Source organism: Dipodomys merriami, unplaced genomic scaffold (assembly GCF_024711535.1).
Source record: "Dipodomys merriami isolate MVZ:Mamm:240054 unplaced genomic scaffold, mDipMer1.0.p SCAF_28, whole genome shotgun sequence".
NCBI classification, from domain to species: domain Eukaryota; kingdom Metazoa; phylum Chordata; class Mammalia; order Rodentia; family Heteromyidae; genus Dipodomys; species Dipodomys merriami.
This window is the reverse complement of record NW_027204270.1, coordinates 18,454,094-18,473,535: the sequence shown is the minus strand read 5'-3', so window position 1 is coordinate 18,473,535 and position 19,442 is coordinate 18,454,094. Positions and strand designations below refer to the sequence as shown.

Sequence of the window (19,442 nt, the reverse complement as noted above, 5' to 3'; positions counted from 1 at the left end):
CCCTGAATTAGAATAACAAGGCTCAGGTGAGCTTGTGTGGTGAGTCCATCAGACTCTAGTTCCGACTCTCCGTCAGGTGCTTTTTGCTCCCCAGTTCCTGGTCTCTGCCATCTCCCCTGGAAGCCCGTTGGGTTCTCTGCCAGGATCTGCCGCCGACCCCCCACCCCCACCCCCGCCAGCCTCCACTGGCCCTCTGCCCGCCTCTCCCGACTCCAATCTGGGAAGCCAGCCTCTGCGCCTGCTCCGTGGAGCTCAGCATTCAATGAGTAATGAAACCAACTTTTCACCCCAAGCTGTGTTCTTTCCCCTTTGGAATTGTAGATCCAGTCACGATGGAGCAGCAGAGGAGACTTATTGGAGGCCAAGAACAGGAGAGGCGTGACATTCGTGGATCAGTTTCTCCCTGGAGGGGCCTTTGGAGGTTGTGGATCTCTGATAAAGGAAATGTAAAAGCGGGTGGGGATAGCTAATAAGGAGAAGGAATATTCATGTCTTTTCTGGGGAAGGGCGGAGATTCTTCAGGCAGCTCTGCATCAGCCTTTGTGCTCTGTTCCCTCCCCCTCTTACCCCCTGGTTGTCATGGTAACTGTCCACTGTCCCCAGCCGGAAGGGTGTCACTTACCACGCGGAATACCGTGAAGTTGGAGGTAGTTTGGTGGCCAAAGGCAATCAGCTTACGCCCAATGTTGGCCAGCCTCTCTGAAGGGGACTTCTGGCCCTCAGGCATCCTTGTCCCATTCCCCAAGGCCAAACAAGATCTGGACACCTAGGGCAGTGCTGGGAGAGGCTGGGAAGAGTGAGAGGGGAGGGGTGTGAGTGTTTGACTGGGGGAGGGGGGACGCAGCCCAGGGGGGAGGAAGAGTGAATGTGTACTGTGATGGCCGGTGACTCTGTCCCTACCCTGTTTCAGGCTAGGTGCCCCTGTCTTTGAGATGACCCAGCCGCAGCAGTGGGTGGAGGGACTGTGACTACCCTTCTCTATCCCAAAGGGTTTGAGTGTGAAGATGAGGCATTTTGCTAAATCTCCCAAATTCTATTCTGGAATGTTCTCTCTGTTAAAGAATGTTAGCCAGCCCTGGTGGCTCGTGCCTCCAATCCTAGCTACTCAGGAGTCTGAAATCAGAGCATCGGAATTCAAAGCCAGCCTACGCAGGAGAGTTTGTGAGACTTATCTCCAATTAACCAGCAAAAGCAGGTAGTGGAGGTGTGGCTCAAGTGGTAGAGCACCAAGCCTTGAGTGAAAAAAAAGCTAAAGGAATGGGGCACCAGTGGCTCACACCTGTAATCCTAGCTACTCAGGAGGTTGAGATCAGAGAATTTTGGTTTGAAGCCAGCCCATGAGACTCTTAGTCTCCAATTAACCATTCAAAAGCTGGCACTGTGGCTTAAGTGGTAGAGCTCTAGTCTTGAGCACAAAGAGGCTCAGGGACAGTGCCCAGGCCCTGAGTTCAAGCCCAACAATGGACAGAAGAGGAGGAGGAGAAGAAGAAGAAGAAGAGGAGGAGGAGGAGGAGGAGGAGGAGGAGGAGGAGGAGGAGGAGGAGGAGGAGGAGGAAGAAGAGCTAAAGCACAGTGCCCAAGCCCCCTGAGTTAAAGCCTTGGTGCCAGTAAAAATAAATAAATAATTTTAAAAAAGAGAGAGAGAGAGAGAGAAAGAGGGCTGGGAATGTGGCTTAGTGGTAGAGTGCTTACCTCATATGCATGGGGCCCTGGATTTGATTCCTCAGGACCACATACACAGAAAAAGCTGGAAGTGGCCCTGTGGCTCAAGTGGTAGAGTGCTAGCCTTGAGCCAAAGAAGCTCAGGGACAGTGCCCAGGCCCTAAGTTCAAGCCCCAGGACTTGGAAAAAAAAAAGTTTCTACATCCTTTTCCATGATAGAACAGGTCTTTCAAGAGGCTGTGGTCACTAACATGGAGCTGAGAACACATGTTCCTTTTTCCCAAAAGCCGAGTTGGATTTTTACAACCACGGTGGGGGGCGGGGTTGGCAGTGTCCTGGCCTCTACCCACCACACGCTAGCAGCACCCCTTTCTTCCAGCCACAAAACCAGAAATGTCTCTGACATTGACAGATGTCCCTCGGGGGCACAGCCTCCCCTTTCCCAGTGAAGAGCCTCGGAGTTACTGGAAAAATTGTTCTCAGCTGTGAGGCAGGAGCTGGGGAGCTGGCTCTGGCCTCCCCGGGGGGAGGGGGAGGTGGCCAGACCAGATGTCTCCCTTGATCCTCACAGTCTGGAAGGCTGCCACCATGTACTCTGCGTCTGCAGGGGTCTTAGACACCCTGGCTTTCTCCACCCATACAGACTACCTTCGGCTTGGGGATGGGGCCCAATTGCCAGGCTCTTGGAGAGGGGGGTCGACCTGGGGCTCTGACTAATGAAGAAAGATCTCATTAGGAGCTGGGCGCTGGTGGCTCATGATTGTAATTCTATCTATTTAGAGGGCAGAGATCTGACGATGGCAGTTCAAAGCCAGCCTGGGCAGAAAAGTCTGTAGGACTCTTATCTCCAATTAGTCAGCAAAAAGCCAAACGTGGAGGTATAGCTCAAGTGGTAGAACACCAAGTGAGAATGCAAGGCCCTGAGTTAAGCTCCTACTGGCAAGAAGAAGGAAGAAGAGAAGGAGGGGGAGGAGGAAGAGGGAGAAACGAGGAACAGGGTAGCTTGATATGGTCGCCATGCCTCTTACCCCAATGTTTGGGAGGCTGAGGCTGAAGGATCTGGAGTGGAGGCTGGACCTCCACTCCCTGACTCAAAAAAAGAAAGGAGGGGGGCTGGGAAGGTGGCTCAGTGGTAGAGTGCTTGCCTTGCATGCCTGAGGCCCTGGGTTTGATTCCTCAGCACCACATAAGAAAAAAGAAAAAAGCCGGAAGTGGCGCTGTGGCTCAAGTGGTAGAGCGCTAGTCTTGAGCTGGAGAGCTGAGGGACAGCGCCTAGGCCCAAAGTTCAGGCCCCATGACTGGACAAAAAAAAAAAAAGAAAGGAGGGGGTGTTAGGGAAGTGGGACCGGATCGTGGGTCAGAATCAGTGCAATGGCCAGGACTTCAGGGAAGTCATGTACTAGTCTGGGTTCTTTGCCTCACTATACCTGGTGGCGAAGATGCCCAGAAAATACAGGCCTGGCTGCAAATGCAAATTCTCCCATTTTTATTCCTTGCTATGATGGGGGAGGGTGGGTGGTGGGGACAACTCATGATGGGGAGCTTTCTGGAAAACAAAACATAACAATAACAACAAAACCCAAAACCAAACAAGAGCAAAAGTTGAAGATTTTTTTCCCTGCACGCACTAAGGGTCAGTCCCAGAAAGGACATAATGGAAAAGTTGGAAAAGGACCCAGGAGGTCAGTGAATGGCTTTTGCTTCGTGCTGAACGGGTTCAAACGGTCTTAGAAAGTATGATGCTTAAAAATATCTGGGGAGAGGATAGACCCTCTCCCCTCCCCCCTGCATGGGCAGGCTTTAAAGACAGGTGGCTTAACTGATGATAAATAAAACATCACAGGCGGTTCCAAGCCAGCTGGGACAGCAAAGTCCGTGAGACTCTTATCGCCAACTACCTGAAAGTTGGAAGTGGAGGAATGGCTCAAGGAGTAGAGTGCGAGTCTTGAGTAGAAAAAACTAAGGGACAGGACCCAGGTCTGAGTTCAAGCCCTACAGCCCTCTCCCCTACAATGATAGGAGACCATTGTTTTGAGTTCTGCTAAGAACAGAAATGAATTCCCTTTCCCATATCAAGCCCCAAATGAGCCAGTCGCCGGGCATGTGGAGAAATGAGAGGAGACGCAGCCACACTTCCCGCAGAGCACTATGGCAATAAGCCACACACATCACATCTCCTTGCTTAAACCATGAGGCAAGAGGCAACTGGATGTTAACACATTACTTTTCTTTCTGTTTTAGGGCTTGAACTCAGGACCTTATGTTCTCATTTGGCTTTTTTTTTTTTTTAACTCAAGGTGTGTGTTCTACTACTTGAGCCATGGCTCCACTTCTGGCTTTTTTGCTGTTTAGTTAGAGATACACATCTCACAGGCCTTTCTGCCGAGGCTGTCTTGGAGCTGCGATTCTCAGAATTCAGCCTCCTGAACAGTTAAGATTACAGGCATCAGCACCAAGCTCTCATTGTGGTGTTTACATGCATGCCGCTAATGGAGTATGGTCCCATTCACTTGATCTGTGTTACTTTTTCTTACCTCCTGGGTCAGTTGGGGCACAGGGCCAGAGTCTCCTCACAGGCCCTCTAGCTGTGAGGACTACACTGAGAGGATATGGCAGAACTGCCAGGCACAGCGACAGCACAGGTCACCGTGACTAGGAATCCATGACAGCCTGGCACAAGCCGTGCGGGCTGACAGTTGCGGGTTCAGCCTGGGGCTCACCTGAGTTGTACAGGGGATTGCAGCTGGCAGCAGGGCCTGGTTTTGAAGTCAGAATGAAAGGACCCTCAGCGAGGTCTTCTAGCCGCATGCCTGGGGGGAGGCCTTCAGTCCCTCCATTTCTACCGGGCTCCCAGGGGAGTGACGAGGATGCTGCCGGCTGCAATGGCACCAGGTTCAGCAGTGGTTTCATTTCCTCATGTCTGAGAACTCATAGTCCCACTGGGAACTCGTAGCTTCCATTAATTCCCCCTTCCAGACCCTCCTGGGTCTGACAGGGACATTCTTCTTCTGCCCAGGTGTTGTATCATCCTGGTCCTCATTCTGGTCAACAGCATCATCTAGAGACCAAGCCCAGGGCATTTACTAGACAAATGCTTTACCTTTTTTTCTGGGTACAGAGATTTGAACTCTAGGTCTCAGGCTCGCTCAGCTTGCTTACTCAGATTGCGCTCTGTTTCTTTAGCCGTGCTTTGCTGGCTATTATAGAGATGGAGTCTCAGCCTTTTCTGCCTGGGCGGGCTTTGACCTGTGATCCTCCAGATCTCATTTTCCCGAGTAGGGAGGATGATAGGTGTGAGGCACCCACCCCATCAGTCCTTTTTTTTTTGTCGGTCATGGGCCTTGAACACTAGGCCTGGGCGCTGTCCCTCAGCTCTTCAGCTCAAGGCAAACACTCTATCACGAGAGCCACAGCGTCATGGTTTTCTAGTGGTTAATTGGAGGTAAGAGTCTCATCGACTTTCCTGCTTTCCTGCCTGGGCTGGCTTTGAACCATGATCCTCAGATCTCAGCCTCCTGAGTAGCTAGGATGACAGGTGTGAGCCAAGGCACCCAGCTCTTTTTTTTTTTTTTTTGGTCAGTCATAAGGCTTGAACTCTGGGCTTGGGCGCTGTCTCTTAGCTCTTCAGCTCAAGGTGAGCATTCTACCACTTCTTGAGCCCCAGCGCCACTTCTGGTTTTCTGAGTGGTTTATTGGAGATAAGAGTCTTACAGACTTTCCTGCCTGGGCTGGCTTTGAACCTTGATCCTCAGATCTCAGCCTCCTGAGTAGCTGGGATGACAGGTCTTGGTTTTTTTTTTTTTAATCATCCATTTGTTATTCCAAACTTGTGGAACTTATTTATTTATTTTGGGTCCGGTCATGGGGCCCGAACTCTGGGCCTGGGCGCTGTCCTTCAGCTCCTCAGCTCAAGGCTAGCGCTCTACCACTTGAGCCACAGCGCCACTTCTGGCTTTTTTTTCTTTTTGCTTATGTGGTACTGAGGAATCGAACCCAGGGCCTCAGGCATGCAAGGCAAGCGCTCTACCACTGAGCCACCTTCCCAGCCCGACAGGTCTTGTTTTAAAGACAAGGTTTTATTTGGTAGCTCAGGCTGGCCTAGAACTCATACTCCTACAACCTCAGCCTCCAGTGCTGGGAGTTCAGGTTTGTAAAAACTTCATCCTTAAAATGTTTATTCTTTAAACATCCTGGAAGAGTGTCACGGGCTCAGTTGCCCCTGTCAAATAAACCTAAATGATTTCTGTCTCAGCGAAGTGAACTTGAGTCAGGAGGGAGTTACCAGTGAGGATGACCTCCTCCAGGAAGCCTGTCTGCAGTGCCCACATTGCTTAGCCTCAGTGCTGTGCTATTCTCCCTTCTGTAAACAACCCAGTTGCTGGAGCCTCTCAGGGCTCAATTTCAAGACTCCTGCTCCCCCCAGCCTGGCCAGGTGAAGCATGGAGGAGATTCCCACAATGCTCCGGGCCTAGCCAGTCCTCTTGGTGTTCTCACTGCACCAGCAGAGGGCGTCTCAGCACCATGCTTCTGCTCCGTGGTCCCGCCTCCAGGGGAGGGGCAGCCAACCCTCCCCTCCCCTGAGGCTCTGGACCAAGGTGGCCTCCTCTGTTTTTCCAGACCCAGTGAGCGTCTAGACGAGCCCAGAGCACTGGTTATGTGATCTTGCATGCTGTACCTTTCCTCTGACCTCGGAGTTGTCTTCTGGGGAGTTCATGAATCTTTACACAATGACAGAGGAAGCACTTTAATGTAGATATGGCCTGGTCAGGAGCAGTTCACTCTTTACATGCTAGCCAGGTGACTGCCTTTTGCCTCAATTTACTCCCCGATAAAGTAGTGATAATTTATATTACCTCTCAGGGCTGTGGTAAGAAGTTAAATAAGCAAAGTTAGCTGGGTGCTGGTGGCTCACACCTGTAATCCTAGCTACTCAGGAGGCTGAGATCTGAGGATCACAGTTCAAAGCCCACTCAGGCAGCAAAGTCCATGAGACCCTTATCTCTAGTTAAGTGCCAAAAAGCTGGAAGTGGAGCTGTGGCTTGAGTGAAAGAGTGCTAGATTTGAACACAAAAGCTCAGTGACAGTGCCTAGGCCCTAAGTTCAAGCCCCAGTACTGCTGCCCTCCTCCACCCCCACCCCCACCCCCCAAAAAGGAAAAAAGAATTCAAGATAGAGCATATGGCACCAGTGGTAGGCCCAAAACTGGGCGAGCCTGGGCTGGCTTTCATGTCCTTTACTATGTCACTCAGTGGTGACCAAGCTGTGGTTCCACTCTTTCCGCTGTCACATGGTGGGCTGGTGGTGGTTCCAGGTGAGTCTTTGGCTTGTTGGCATCCAGAACTACTGTTCCTGGTGGGTTGTGGTTAGTGGACAGCTTTCCCCACCCCATACACAGCCTGAGGGGGCCGTTGGCCTGAGCTGGGGTGCCAGCTGGTGGTTGGGGGCCTGGTTCCTGAGCACAGTGAATGTTCAAGGTGTCCCTACAGCCTCCCTACAGATGCTGGATGGTCACGTGAGCAGACCCTATGCCCAGGAGGCCTGGAGGGAAGGAGTTGGGCCAGCCTACTGCCAAACTGGGGAAGATGGAGGGAGACTGGGTGGGGCCGCAGACAGCTACTTCCTGCCTCCCAATCCACACCTGGGGCAGGTGATGGGTGTCTGCGGAGCTGTGGTCCCCCATCCAGTGGGGACTCAAAGCTTGGGGAGCAGCAGCCAGACCCCTGGACTTTGTGCTACACACCCCCCTTTCCTGCCGGCTGTGCCCCACCCGATGAATGACGCCAGTCTCTGAAGCCATTCTCCTCACTCGATGCCGGAGGATTGGAAATGTAAACGTGTTTCTGCGTGTGCCTGAGTATTTGGCTCTGTGCTCATTATTAATCTTAGCAACCAAATGGGTTTTGGTGCCATCATCACTTAATGCAAGATTATTTTGTCCAAGGCCACCCAAGCTTCAGATCTCTTGATGATCCTGCTCCCGTCTCTGTAGAGGAAGAGTCACGGTCCTACCCCTGACCCAGCGGGAAGCTACTCAGGGACACTCTGGGAGACTAGCCCTTAATTTAGTGTATGTATGTATGTATGTATGTATGTATGTATGTATGTATGTATGTATCTATTTTGGTGCTGGCACTGGAGCTAGAACTCTGGGCCTGGGCACTGTCCCTGAGCTCTATTTGCTCAGGGCTAGTGCTCTGCCACTTGAGCCACAGTGCCACTTCTGGCTTTTATGGTGGTTAATTAGAGATGAGAGTTTCATAGACTTTTCCTATCCAGGCTGGCTTCAAATTGTGACCCTCAAGATCTCAGCCTCCTGAGTGGCTAGGATTATAGGTGTGAGCCACCGGTGCCCAGCTGACACCAGCCCTTTACTTGTGAGATGTTACATATTCCTTCTAGCAGTGGCTGGACGCTAGGTCCTGCTCTCAATTCAGAGACAAGGAACTGACCAGGTGCCCTGCTCCTGGTGACCAACAGGGGGCGTCTGACACCCTCCAGCTGTAGCCAAGGGGAGCTGAATGCCTGGACACAGGTTGGCCCTGTACTGCCTTGAGGAGCTCCAGCTGTGCCTGTGCTGTGCCGACCCCCTCCCCACAAACACCACCACTGTGGATGGTTCTTCCTGTGTCTCCCCAGTGGCTCCCCACAGGGGACTGGAGCAGACAGGGAGGTGCCTGGGCTGGCTCTGCAGGTGGACAGGTTGTGAACTTTGGGTTTCCCACATGCAGAGTGAGGGGAGGGTGGTGTGGGCTTCCTGGGCTTCCGGTTTCCCCGCTAGCCCTGACACCCTTCCTGGGCCTGCAGCCGTCCCCTAGGCTTCCCTTGGGGGCAGACAAGTCTGAGGCTGGGCACAGTGTCTCCCCCTCGGGCCTGGGAAGTGGGTATGTGGGCAGCACCCCCTGAGAGATTTAGGAAAGCACCCCGCAGCCAGTAGGTGGCCAGCCACGGCTTCTCGATGCTCTGCTTCGCTAGCAGTGCTCCACAGCCCAAGGAGGCAGGTTCGTGGGTCTGAGCTCAGATCTTCGTTTGCAGTTCTGGGAAGTTAGAGACACCCCAGATTGCCCTGTCATCAGCACCCCCCTTCCTGGTTCTGAGGCTCATCATCACCCAGATGTGGCTGCTGAGACCTGCCCAGGCAGGGATAGAGTGTTGATGGGTAGATGCCTCTCCCCTTCCCACCCTCTCCCCCCCACCCCCCGCAACCTGCCCCCAACCCCATCCAAAATGAACAGAAGCTCCCAATATAATCTGTCTTTTTCCTCTCTCTGTGTGCTCACCAGCAACACGCGTGCATCTCTCTGAGCCTCATTTGCCTCACTGAAAAAAGGAGGCGAATTAAAAAAAAATCGGTCATAAATATGTGGGGTGAGTTCTGGAGGCGGGGGCCGGGGGTGGGGTGGGCACAGGGGAAGTGGAAGTTGTCCCATTCTCCTTCTCCATACTGCTGTCCTGGGAGGTTTGTTCCTGGCTTCTCTCCCCCACCGCCCCCACCTCTGTCCCACGACCCCTGACCCTCAGCCCAGCATGGTCCGGTAGACACGACACATGCAGAGAGTTTGATCTTGCCTGCACATGTATTTTTTATTTTGTGTTGTCGTTTTTGTTGATTTGCTTTTGTTTTTCCGGTGCTGAGCTCAAACCCAAGGCCTCACACATGCTAGGCAGGAGAGAGAGAGCACTGAGCCCTCCACCCTCGGGGGACTTCTCCTACACTTTTTATTTCTGCTTTTGGTGTTTGTGAGATGGGGGAGGGTGGATCTCACTATGTAGTGCAGGCTGGCCTGGAACTCACGATCCTCAGGGTTGGGATGGTAGATGTACACTGGCCACCTCTGCCACCACACCCAGTTTCTTCTGCACATGTTTGATCAATGGGCTTAGCTTAGCAGAAGGTTTAAATAACAGATAAGAAACGCTTGCCAATGAGGTGCTGGTGGCTCACACCTGTAATCCTGGCTATTCAGGAGGCTGAGATCTGAGGATCATGGTTCCAAGTCAGTCTGAGCAGAAAAGTCCCTGAGACTCTCATCACCAACTAACCAGCAACAATGTTGGGAATGGAGGTATGGCTCAAGTGATAGCTTTTTCACTTGAGGGGAAAAAGCTAAGCAAGAGCAGGAGGATTTTCTTCTTCTTGTTGGTTGTGGGGTTTGAACTCTGGGCCTCAGCTCTTCAGCTCAAGGCGAGTGCTCTACCATTTGAGCCACAGCACCAGTTCCAGTTTTCTAGTGGTTTATTGGAGATAAGAGTTTCACAGACTTTCCTGCCCAGGCTGGCTTTGAACCATGATCCTCAGATCTCAGCCTCCTGAGTAGCTAGGATTACAGGTGTGAGCTTCCAGCGCCCGGTAGCACGAGGATTTTAAGCCCAGTAATAGCCCCTAAACAAACAAACAATCAAGAAGAACCATTTGCTATTAGCCTTCCTTAGGAATGTACATGGGTTTCTCTGGCCTTGTATTTTGCAAAAAATTAGATCAGCTACTCACATTCATGTGTTCAGTGTTTATCAGCTGTCTGTGTGTGTACTGGGCTCTGGGTTTAGCAGTGGAGACTCGGGTGTCAGGCTAACAGGTGCTTTCATGGAGTTCAGGGTGCACAGATACAATCTAAGCAAATGCCCAGATAGGCTACATAATTACAAATTGCAACAAATGCTTTGTAGGGAACACACTAATTTGCTTATTAGAAGTTGTTAAATGATAAAAAGTGAGTCTTCAACCTGATGCCTGCAGGTTTTTCTGGGACAAGAGAAGAAAGAGACGAACCGGCTCCACCCCCGTGATCCTCCTAGAGTGAGTGGCGGGAGGAGGCTGCGTCCCCAGTGCTTTTATGTGAATGAGTCCATTGACAGAAGCTTTTATAAGAGTCTTCTCAGGTCAGAGTCTTCGGTCCCATTTTATAGATGGGTAGATGGAGGCCAAGGGGTCAAATGGCTTGTCCGGGGTTACACGGCAAGCAATGAAGCTGGATTCAAACTTGGGTTTGTTTGATGCATCTTGGGGTGGGGGTGGGGAGCATGGTAATTACAGACCTTGTTGTAGGCCCCTGACACATTGTCACACTGCATGGCTGGAGAGAGACAGAGAGCTGACATGGAGGCTGTCCCCAGGGGAGCGGGAGGAGGTGACTGGCCCAGCCCTGCTGTCTGTCCCGTGGCAAATGGGACCCGAGCATCTGTCACCGAGACATACTGGCAGGCTGCCCGGAAAAAGGCCTCTGGCCTCATCCTGTGTTTGCCAAAGCTGGCAGAGATGATGGGGTGGGGGTGGGGTCCCCACTATACCCATGTGGCACTCAACTTGCCCAGCATGCTCACAGCTGGGGCTCTGTGCATGAGCAAGGCTGAGAGCAGGTGGCTTAGGAGGTTGAGGGCCAGTTGGAAGACCCCTGGCTGAGAATGAATCGGGATTCCCTGCCCCATACCATGGCAACTGTGTGTGTGTGTGTGTGTGTGTGTGTGTGTGTGTGTGTGTGTGTGCGTGCCAGTACTGAGGCTTGAACCCAGAGTCTGGATGCTTTCCCTTAGTTTTTCCACTCAAGGTTGATGCTCTACCACTTGAGCCATAGCTCCACTTCTGGCTTTTGTTGGTTGACTGGAAATAAGGAGCTCCCAGACTTCCCTTCCTGTCTTTGAGCCACCATTCTCAGATCTCAGCCTCCTGAGTAGCTAGGATTACAGGCGTGAACCACGGGTGCCCGGTTGATTGGCAGCCTTAATCCTATTCTTTCCAAGAGACTCAGGGAGCTAGAGTCCAAAACCAGCTCTGTGACTTTTGGCAAGTTACTTAATCTCTCTGAGCCTCAGTTTTGCTGTCTTCCAAATGGCTGTCCAGTCTGACTCCCAGGCTGTTGGGGCGATGGTCATGTGTGGGGAGGGCTGGGGGCTGTGTCGGTGGCTGTGAAGGCAATCTTACTCTTTCAGGAACTTGGGGTGTCGGCTGGCTCTCCCCTGCTGACTTGGCCAGGCTTCAAGACTGAGCAGGTGGGGTCCATAAACCTCTCTCTGTTCCGTTCTTGCCACGTGAATGCTCACCCACGTGAGGGGTTCTCATCCCTCCCTGGGCGCCTTGCAGGGGCATTGTGTCCCCAGCGGCACACCTGACCCACGGGAACGTTGGGAAGCATCCTCAGAACCTGAGCTCATGCATGCTCTGGGGTGGGGGTAGGGTTTGGCATTAGTGAGGGATCTCCCGGCCCCAAGACTGCTGGGCCTGAACTGGGATAGACTGACAAGGAGAAATGAAAATAAAAGACAGAGATGAGGAACTGGAGGCATGGCTCAAGAGGTAGGGCACTAGCCCTGATTGAAAAAACTGAGTGAAGCTGGGCACTGGTGGCTCACGCCTGTCATCCTAACTACTCAGGAGGCTGAGATCTGAGGATCATGGTTCAAAGCCAGCCCAGGCAGGAAAGTCTGTGGGAGAGACACTTAGCTCCAGTCAACCGCTAGAAAACCAGAAATGACGCTGTGGCTCAAACTGGCAGAGCGCTAGCCTTGAGCAGAAGAGCTCAAGGACAGCACCCAGGCCAAGAGTTTAAACCCCTGGACTGACCAAAAAAAAAAAAAAAAAAAAGTTGAACTAAAACGCAAGTTCAAGTCTTGGTTAGCCAGCCCCCCCCCCCCCCCCAAACAGAAAAACATTTCCTGCCACCAAGGGCCAAGGATCTACCTTACACAGACTGAATATGATGTGCAGATGATTCTGATATTGAGAAGAGAGACTGAATTATCAAGATATGGGTCCAAGGGTCACAGCGGATTTTTCCCACTGTAAGGGACAGGGTGCTTGCTGACTCGGCAGAGCCAGGGAGATGCACTTTCAAAGGCTTCCATGTGTCCTGGGGGCCCAAGGGCAGACCCACCCTCAGGAGGAGCAGACCCAGGAGCTGGACAGGGCTGGCCCAGCCTGCCTGCCTATCCCCCTCTGTTCTAGAGTTATAGCAGAATATACATACAGTTTACTATTGTAGTCATCTTCTTGAGAAGCTTACTGCATAGCCCAAGCTGGCCTCCAACTTGTGATCCTCCCATCTCAGCCACCTGAATGCTGGGATTACAGGTGTACTCCATACCTAGGTATTATAGTAACCGTGTGTGTGTGTGTGTGTGTGTGTGTGTGTGTGTGTGTGTGTGTGTGTGTGTGTGTGTGTGTGTGTGTGTGTGTGTGTGTGTGTGTGTGTGTGTTGGTGCTGATGCTTAAACTCAGGGCCTGGGTACTATCCTTTAGCTTTTTCACTCAAGGCTGACCCTCTACAACTTAGCCATAGCTCTGCTTCCAGCTTTTTGGTGTTTCATTAGAGATAAAAGTCTCATAGACTTACTTTCCTGTCCAGGCTGGCTTTGAACCATGATCTTCAGATCTCAGCTTCCTGAGTATCTGGGATTACAGGCATGAGCCACTGGTGCCTGGCTGGTTGCTATACTCTTAATCATGTAGATGTTAGCTAAAATCTGGAGTGACAAACCCCAACCTGACAAGAATTCAGGCTGGGTTAGCTGCTGAGGCTACGGCCTTGCTATCCCTGAGAGAGGAGTCCTGTGATCCAAGCAAAGGCCCTGCCCGCCCTGGTAACTGAGGCTCAGAGACTCCAGATCACTTTCACAAAAGCACACAGCTACCCAGGGAAGGACAAGGATTTACATTTTACTTTTTGGGGGGTGTCTGTACTGGGGTTGAACTCAGGGTCTAACTCAGGCTAAGGGCTAAACTTCCTTCGCCTTTTTGCTCAAGGTTGGTGTTCTACCACCTGAGCCACAACTCCACTTCTGACTTTTTTGCTGGTTAATTGGAGATTAGGGTCTTGTGGACTTTCCTGCCTTGACTGGCTTCGAGCCACGATCATCAGTTCTCAGCTTTCTGATTAGCTAGGATTATAGGCGAGAGCTACCAGCAACCAACTAACATTTGGATCTTTGCAAGTGCAATGCAGGCCCAGACTCCTGGCCTTCTCCAGTTAAAAGCTTCTGGCATACGATGGACTCCCAGTCCCCTGTGCTTGTGTCCTGCACCCCAGCCTGGTCAGTGGGCAGAGTGGTGGGTATCTGCTGCTCAGCACCCCCTTTAGAATCCCACCTTCATTCATGCTTTTCCCTTCCACCCTGGCCAGCTTTCTGATGGATGGTCAAGCCCAGCCCGGCCCTCCTGGGCCTGACTCCGTCTGGGCCCTGGCATGGCAGCGAGGGCCCCTCCCATCCTTCAGCCTCCCGCCCTCTGCCTGCTAGGCAGGTCTGGCCAGTGAGTGACTCACAAACCAGAGTCTCTGTACACCTGGCCCAGTCCGGCAGGTAGCCAGAATATCCAGCCCTGGGCTCCTGCCCGTCTCTACCAGCTGCTCTGTTTCTGGGGACCCTTTCCTGCCACCAGTGGGGCCCGGCCCCCCACACCTGCGCCCCACCTCCCCTTCCCTGAGGACTGCCATCAGCCTGCAAACCAAATCCAGAATCCAGGTCAGGTGTTTTATGGTTGTTTTAAACTCTCTCTGTCCCACCTGGGTTGCAGGGTGGTCTTTTGGACATTAATGGTGGTGATGGCGGGGTCTCTGTGGTAGCCACACCCTTGGGGTCCAGGCTCAGGGGAAGGGGGCACCCTGCTCCCTCCCGTGCGTGGCTATAACCCTGACCCCCTGGCTAGGCTAGCGGGGCGGGTCAGGGCAGCGTGGGCAGAGGGAGGCCAAGGGGCCTGGAAGGGCACAGGAGTGGTAGGGAGCCACCTACTTCTGTCTTAGGGTCACAGAGTTTGGGGGTGGGGGGACACAGTTTGATATAGCCAGGAGCATTCTACAGCTGGGAAAAATGAGGCCCTGGAGATTGGGAATCTCTCAAGGTCACTGGGTGAATTGATGGCTGAATGGGTGGGCTGGAAACCAAGGGGCAGGGCACTGCTCCCTGCCCCACGCCCCTTCCTTGCTCTTCTGCTTCTGCAGTTTGGCTTTGCCTCAGGAAGGAAGAATGCAACCTTAGCAATGTCCCAGGCAGTGTCTTAGGGGCTCATAATTGGATGGCATGTGTGTTTGTGTGTGTGTGTGTGTGTGTGTGTGTGTGTGTGTGTGTGTGTGTGTGTGTGTGTGTGTGTGTGTGTATCAGACTTGAACTCAGGTCCTCATGCTCTTGCTTGGCTTTTTCCTCTCAAGCCTGGTGCTCTTCCACTTGAGCCATACTTCTGGCTTTTTGGCAGTTTATAAGAGTTTCACAGACTTCCCTGTCCGGACTAGCTTTGAACTGTGATTCTCATGTCTCAGCTTCCAGAGTAGCTAGGATTTCTAGCATTCAGCATTCAATGGCATTTTGAAGGTGGCTCAGGTCCTGGGTGTGAATCTTGACAGGCAGTTGTTTAGCCTTTGATCCTCTGTTGATGGCCAGCTAGTTGCCTTTGGAGGCAGTGATTTTCATTTTTGTGACCAATGCTTAGTGGATGATGATTTAGTACTTCCTGGGCTCTTATGTTAAGTGATTTTTTTTGCTAAGAGAGCACAGCACATGGATGAACTCATTTAATGCCTTCCCCCTTCCCCACACCTCTGTGAGGTAAATTAGTTTGATTATTCTTATTTTGTAGCAGAGAAAACAGGCACAGAGAGGTTAAGTAACACTCAAGATTTCACAGCTTAAAAAAGACAAAACAACAATTAGTTTGAGGAGTTGACCAATCTGAAAGTAGTAGGGTTTCACTGGGTTTGAGAGAAGGAAAAACAAAACAAAACAAGGATTTCACAGTTTGAGAAAGTGGACTGAGAACTGTGATTCAAAGCCAGCTGGGAAAGGAAAGTGTGTGAGATTTTTATCTCCAATTAACCAAAAAAAAAAAAAAAAAAAAAACAAAAAAAACAAAAAAAAACACACACACACAAAAAACCACTAGCCTTGAGCCAAAAAAAACCCCAAAAAGCACAGGGACAGCATTCAGGCCCTGAGTAAGGTGGAGCTGGTGGCTGGGAAGGTGGCTTAGCGGTAGAGTGCTTGCCCATTAACATGCATGAGCCCTGGGTTCAATTCCTCAGTGCCACATAAACAGAAAAACTGGCACCGTGGCTCAAGTGGTAGAGCACTAGCCTTGAGTAAAAGAAGCTCAGAGACAGTGCCCAGGCCCTGAGTTTAGTCCTCAGGACTGGCAAAAAAAGAAAAAAGGTGGAGAGTGGAGCTGGGATTTGGACCCAGGCAGACCTGCATGTAGGATCCTATCGGCCTCTGTCTCACAACGCCCTGCAGGTGGCCGGGGCTGGGCTGGAGGGCCCAGCTGAGGGTTGAGGCAGCGTGGCGGACAGGCAGCCTGGGGTCTCACACACACTGTGGGGGTTTCAAGAGTCCCCTGGGCAGAGGAGGCAGGGAAGTGTGAGGGGGGGGCATGCCCAGGGGGACATGGACAGGAGGGGCCTGGGCTGGTTATTGCCTTCAGAATGGCTTCTGATGTGTGGTGACCCCCACCTGGCCCAACCCATCTGTGGAGAGCACACCCTTGGTGGGGGGAGGGGGATGGGGGAATGGGGGGGGGCCCAGGCAGGGCCTACATCACGTCACAGTTTGACAAGTGGCCGGCCATGCGCATGGTAACATCTACGGCTGAGGCTCTGAGAGGTTGGGTGGCCTGCCTGAGGCCACGCAGCTAGGCTGGGGTGGGGTGGGGGCGTCACCAGTGGGTTGAGTTCCTCTGAGCAGGATTCGGCTAGTGGGTCTCCTCCGTGGGGGCTGGGGTGAGCCGCTGTCCCCTCTCCAGCCAAAGTGCAGTCACCGTAACTCACGACAGCAGCACTCTGAGATGGTCGGCCAGCCCTGCTACTAAGGCCCTGTTTCCATTTCCTAGTACCGCCATATGCCATGCGTGGGGCCTGGCACAGTCTTCCCGACAACCCCCTTTTCACCAGTGAGGAGGATGAGGACCAGAGAGGCTAAGGCTCTTACCCAGGGTCACACAGCTGGCTGGAAGCTTCCCCACCCAGGGTCACCCACTAAAGGTCATGTTCACAACTAAGACAAGGTCCCAGCTTTTTATATATTATTTATTTATTTATGCCAGCACTAGGCCTTGAACTCAGGGCCTGAGTGCTGTCCCTTAGTTTTGTTTTGTTTTGTTTTGCTCTACCCCTTGAGCCACAGTTCTACTTCTGTTCACCGTGGGCTGGCTTCGAACCGCAATACTCCCATCTCAGCCTCCTGTGTGGCTAGGATTACAGGCGTGAGCTATGATGTGTGCCTCAGTTTAATTTCTGACTGTCGTGGCACCTCTGGGCTCGTCCAGGCTGTGGTGACAGAGGGGCAGCAGAGTTCTGATCTTGTTTCTGCCTCTCCACCTAGCACTGGGCTGGCTGCTTGGGCCCCTGGGGCCTCTCCCTGTCCCCCGTGTGGGGCAGGAGCTGGGGGCCGCGGATGTGGTCGCGTGCCACTGTGTGCAGGGAGCTGGTTCCCCAGGCCTCTGATCCCGGATGTACCCGCCTGCCCAGCCACCGTGGGATGCGGGAACACAGGCCGTCCAGTGCAGGGGAGGCAGAGACTGAACTCAGCCAAGGTCACGGGGCCAGAATGTGGGAATGGGGGTGTTCGCACTGGTCCGTGTGCCCCCAGAAGCAAGCCCTCCAGTACCATGGAGTCTCCCCAGGGAGCCCACGGCCTGCAGCCTGGAATTCTGGGACTCCAGACTCGGGAACAGGTGGGTCTGAGGCAGGTGTCTTGGCACCGCCAACGGCCAACAGGCGTGAGTCCTGGGCTCCCTGCCCAGACTCCTCCCTGTGTCCTTCCACTGATTGGGGGATCCCCCTCCCCCATCCTTCCTTCTCTCAGGAACAGGCTAGCCCTTGTTCCCAGGGGACCAGAAACACAAGGAGCTCTGCTTGTGCTACACTGATCCCTGTCTCCCTGCTCCTGTCCTCACTCCCCGCCTAGACCAGTACAGCTGGGCCACGTGCTGGGGCATGCAGCTCCTCACCGGAGGGAGGGAGGGAGGCACAGAGAGCTCCCCGGGTTCCCTCTTTCCAGATCATGCCCTTCCTTGTCTGTCCCCCAAATGAGTCAAATCTGATAAGCATGTGATCCATCTGGTAAAAGGAATTTCCACTGTCACATTTGTGGGTAAAGCCGCAGTGGGGGAGGGACGGGGGCCTCCGGCCAGGAGTAGGTCTCTGCTCCCGGTCCCGCTCTTCTTGACCTTTGTGACCTTGTACAAATCGTTGTCCCTCTGGGAAAGGATGGGATGGGTCCTAGGGCTCCTTCCAGCTTTGAAAGCCTCTGAGATTTTTTTCTTTTGCTTTGTTTTGTGTTTGTTTTGACAGTCCTGAGGCTTGAACTCAGGGCCTAGGCACTGTCCCTAAGCCTCTTTTTGCTCAAAGCTAGCACTCTACCACTGAGCCACAGCACCACTTCCAGCTCTTTCTGTGTATGTGGTACTGAGGAATTGAACCCAGGGCTTCATGCATGCTAGAGTGCTACTCTGCCACTGAGCCACCTTCGCAGCCACGCCTCTGAGTTTTGCTCTGGTTGGCCTCTGGGTGCCCTCTGGCATCCCGCCAGCCCCACCCTGCATGGCCACAAAGCCCAGGAAGGAGGGAACTGGACTTCCAGATGGCCAGGGACTGGCCAGCATGGAGTCACCACCTCATAAGCGGCTCTAAGTCTGTGGCCAAATTTAGGAGCAGAGCCAGGATGCCAGTCTGCGGGGGAGGAGGCTCCCAGGCGCTTCCTGCCTTGTCTGGAAACGAGGATGGACTTTGTGGGTCAGGCGTGGGTTCAAATCCCGGCTCTGTGACTTCAGCTGCGGGGAGCTTTGGTGAGTCACTTTTCTTTGTTTAGGCACTGCAGGGGAAGGTCATGACCTGGGCCACTGGGCTGGATGGGGACGGGTTCTCCCAGGCAGGCCGCTGAGCCTGCTATGTGGGAAGTCTCTAGAAAGGCCTGGGCATGCTGCAGCTCCGGCACCCAACTCCGTGCCGTTTCTGGACAATGGTCCACGGCAGGACGGCAGGACGCGGCACTGCGCTGTCCTGAATCACTAGTGACGCGTTCTAATCGGACTGGTGGCTGTTGTTAAGGGGTAGGGACATCGGGGTACTTTCTCATCTTCTGTGTGTGTGTGTGGGGGGGGATTACAGTCCATTGGGGCTTCTCTTGTCTTTTAATGGTATTCAGTCACCCACCATCTTTCCTTCTAGCTACTCTCTTCCACCCATCTTCCACTCATCTATCTTCAATCCCTCTATCACCCATCCCTCTCTCCATCATTTGTCATCCACTTTTCATTTATCTACTCACTCATCTTCTAACTACCAATCCACCTTCCTTCCTCCCTCTTTTCCTCCCTCCCTCCTTTTCTCCTTCCCTCCCTCCCTCCCTTCTTCCCTCACTCTTCCCCTCCTTCCCTCCCTTCCTTCCTTTTTTCTTTCCTTCCTTCCTTTCTTCTTCCTTCCTCCTTCTTTTTGTTTTTTGGTCAGTCATGGTGCTTGAACTTTGAGCCTGGGCACTGTCCCTCAGCTCTTCAGCTAAAGGCGAGTGCTCTGTTGGAGATAAGAGTCCCACAGACTTTCCTGCCTGGGCTGGCTTGGAACCTCGATCCTCAGACCTCAGCCTCCTGAGTAGCTAGGATTACAGGCGTGAGCCACCAGTGCTTGGCTCTTTCTTCTTTCTTCCCTCTCTCTCTACCTCCTCCCATCTTCCAGCCATTCACACCCAACTCCTATCCATCTACCTAACCATCCATCCATCCACCCACCATGGTTTACTGTGGCTACTCTGTGCCAGTTTCTATATCCTGGAGACACAACTGTGCAAAACAGACAGGATCCTGCCCTCAGAGC

General features: G+C 52.8%; 1 protein-coding gene across 4 annotated transcripts in view; it reads left to right on the top strand.

Moving 5' to 3' along the window:
* Positions 1–13,949: 13,949 nt before the first annotated feature.
* Arhgef10l (Rho guanine nucleotide exchange factor 10 like) overlaps positions 13,950–19,442 on the top strand; it is a 122,629-nt gene continuing 117,136 nt past the window's right edge. For all 4 annotated transcript variants that reach the window (XM_070037825.1, XM_070037824.1, XM_070037823.1 and 1 more), the window contains exon 1: positions 13,950–14,112. The gene's annotated coding sequence lies outside the window, so the exon portion shown is untranslated. The remainder of the gene's footprint in view (positions 14,113–19,442) is intronic.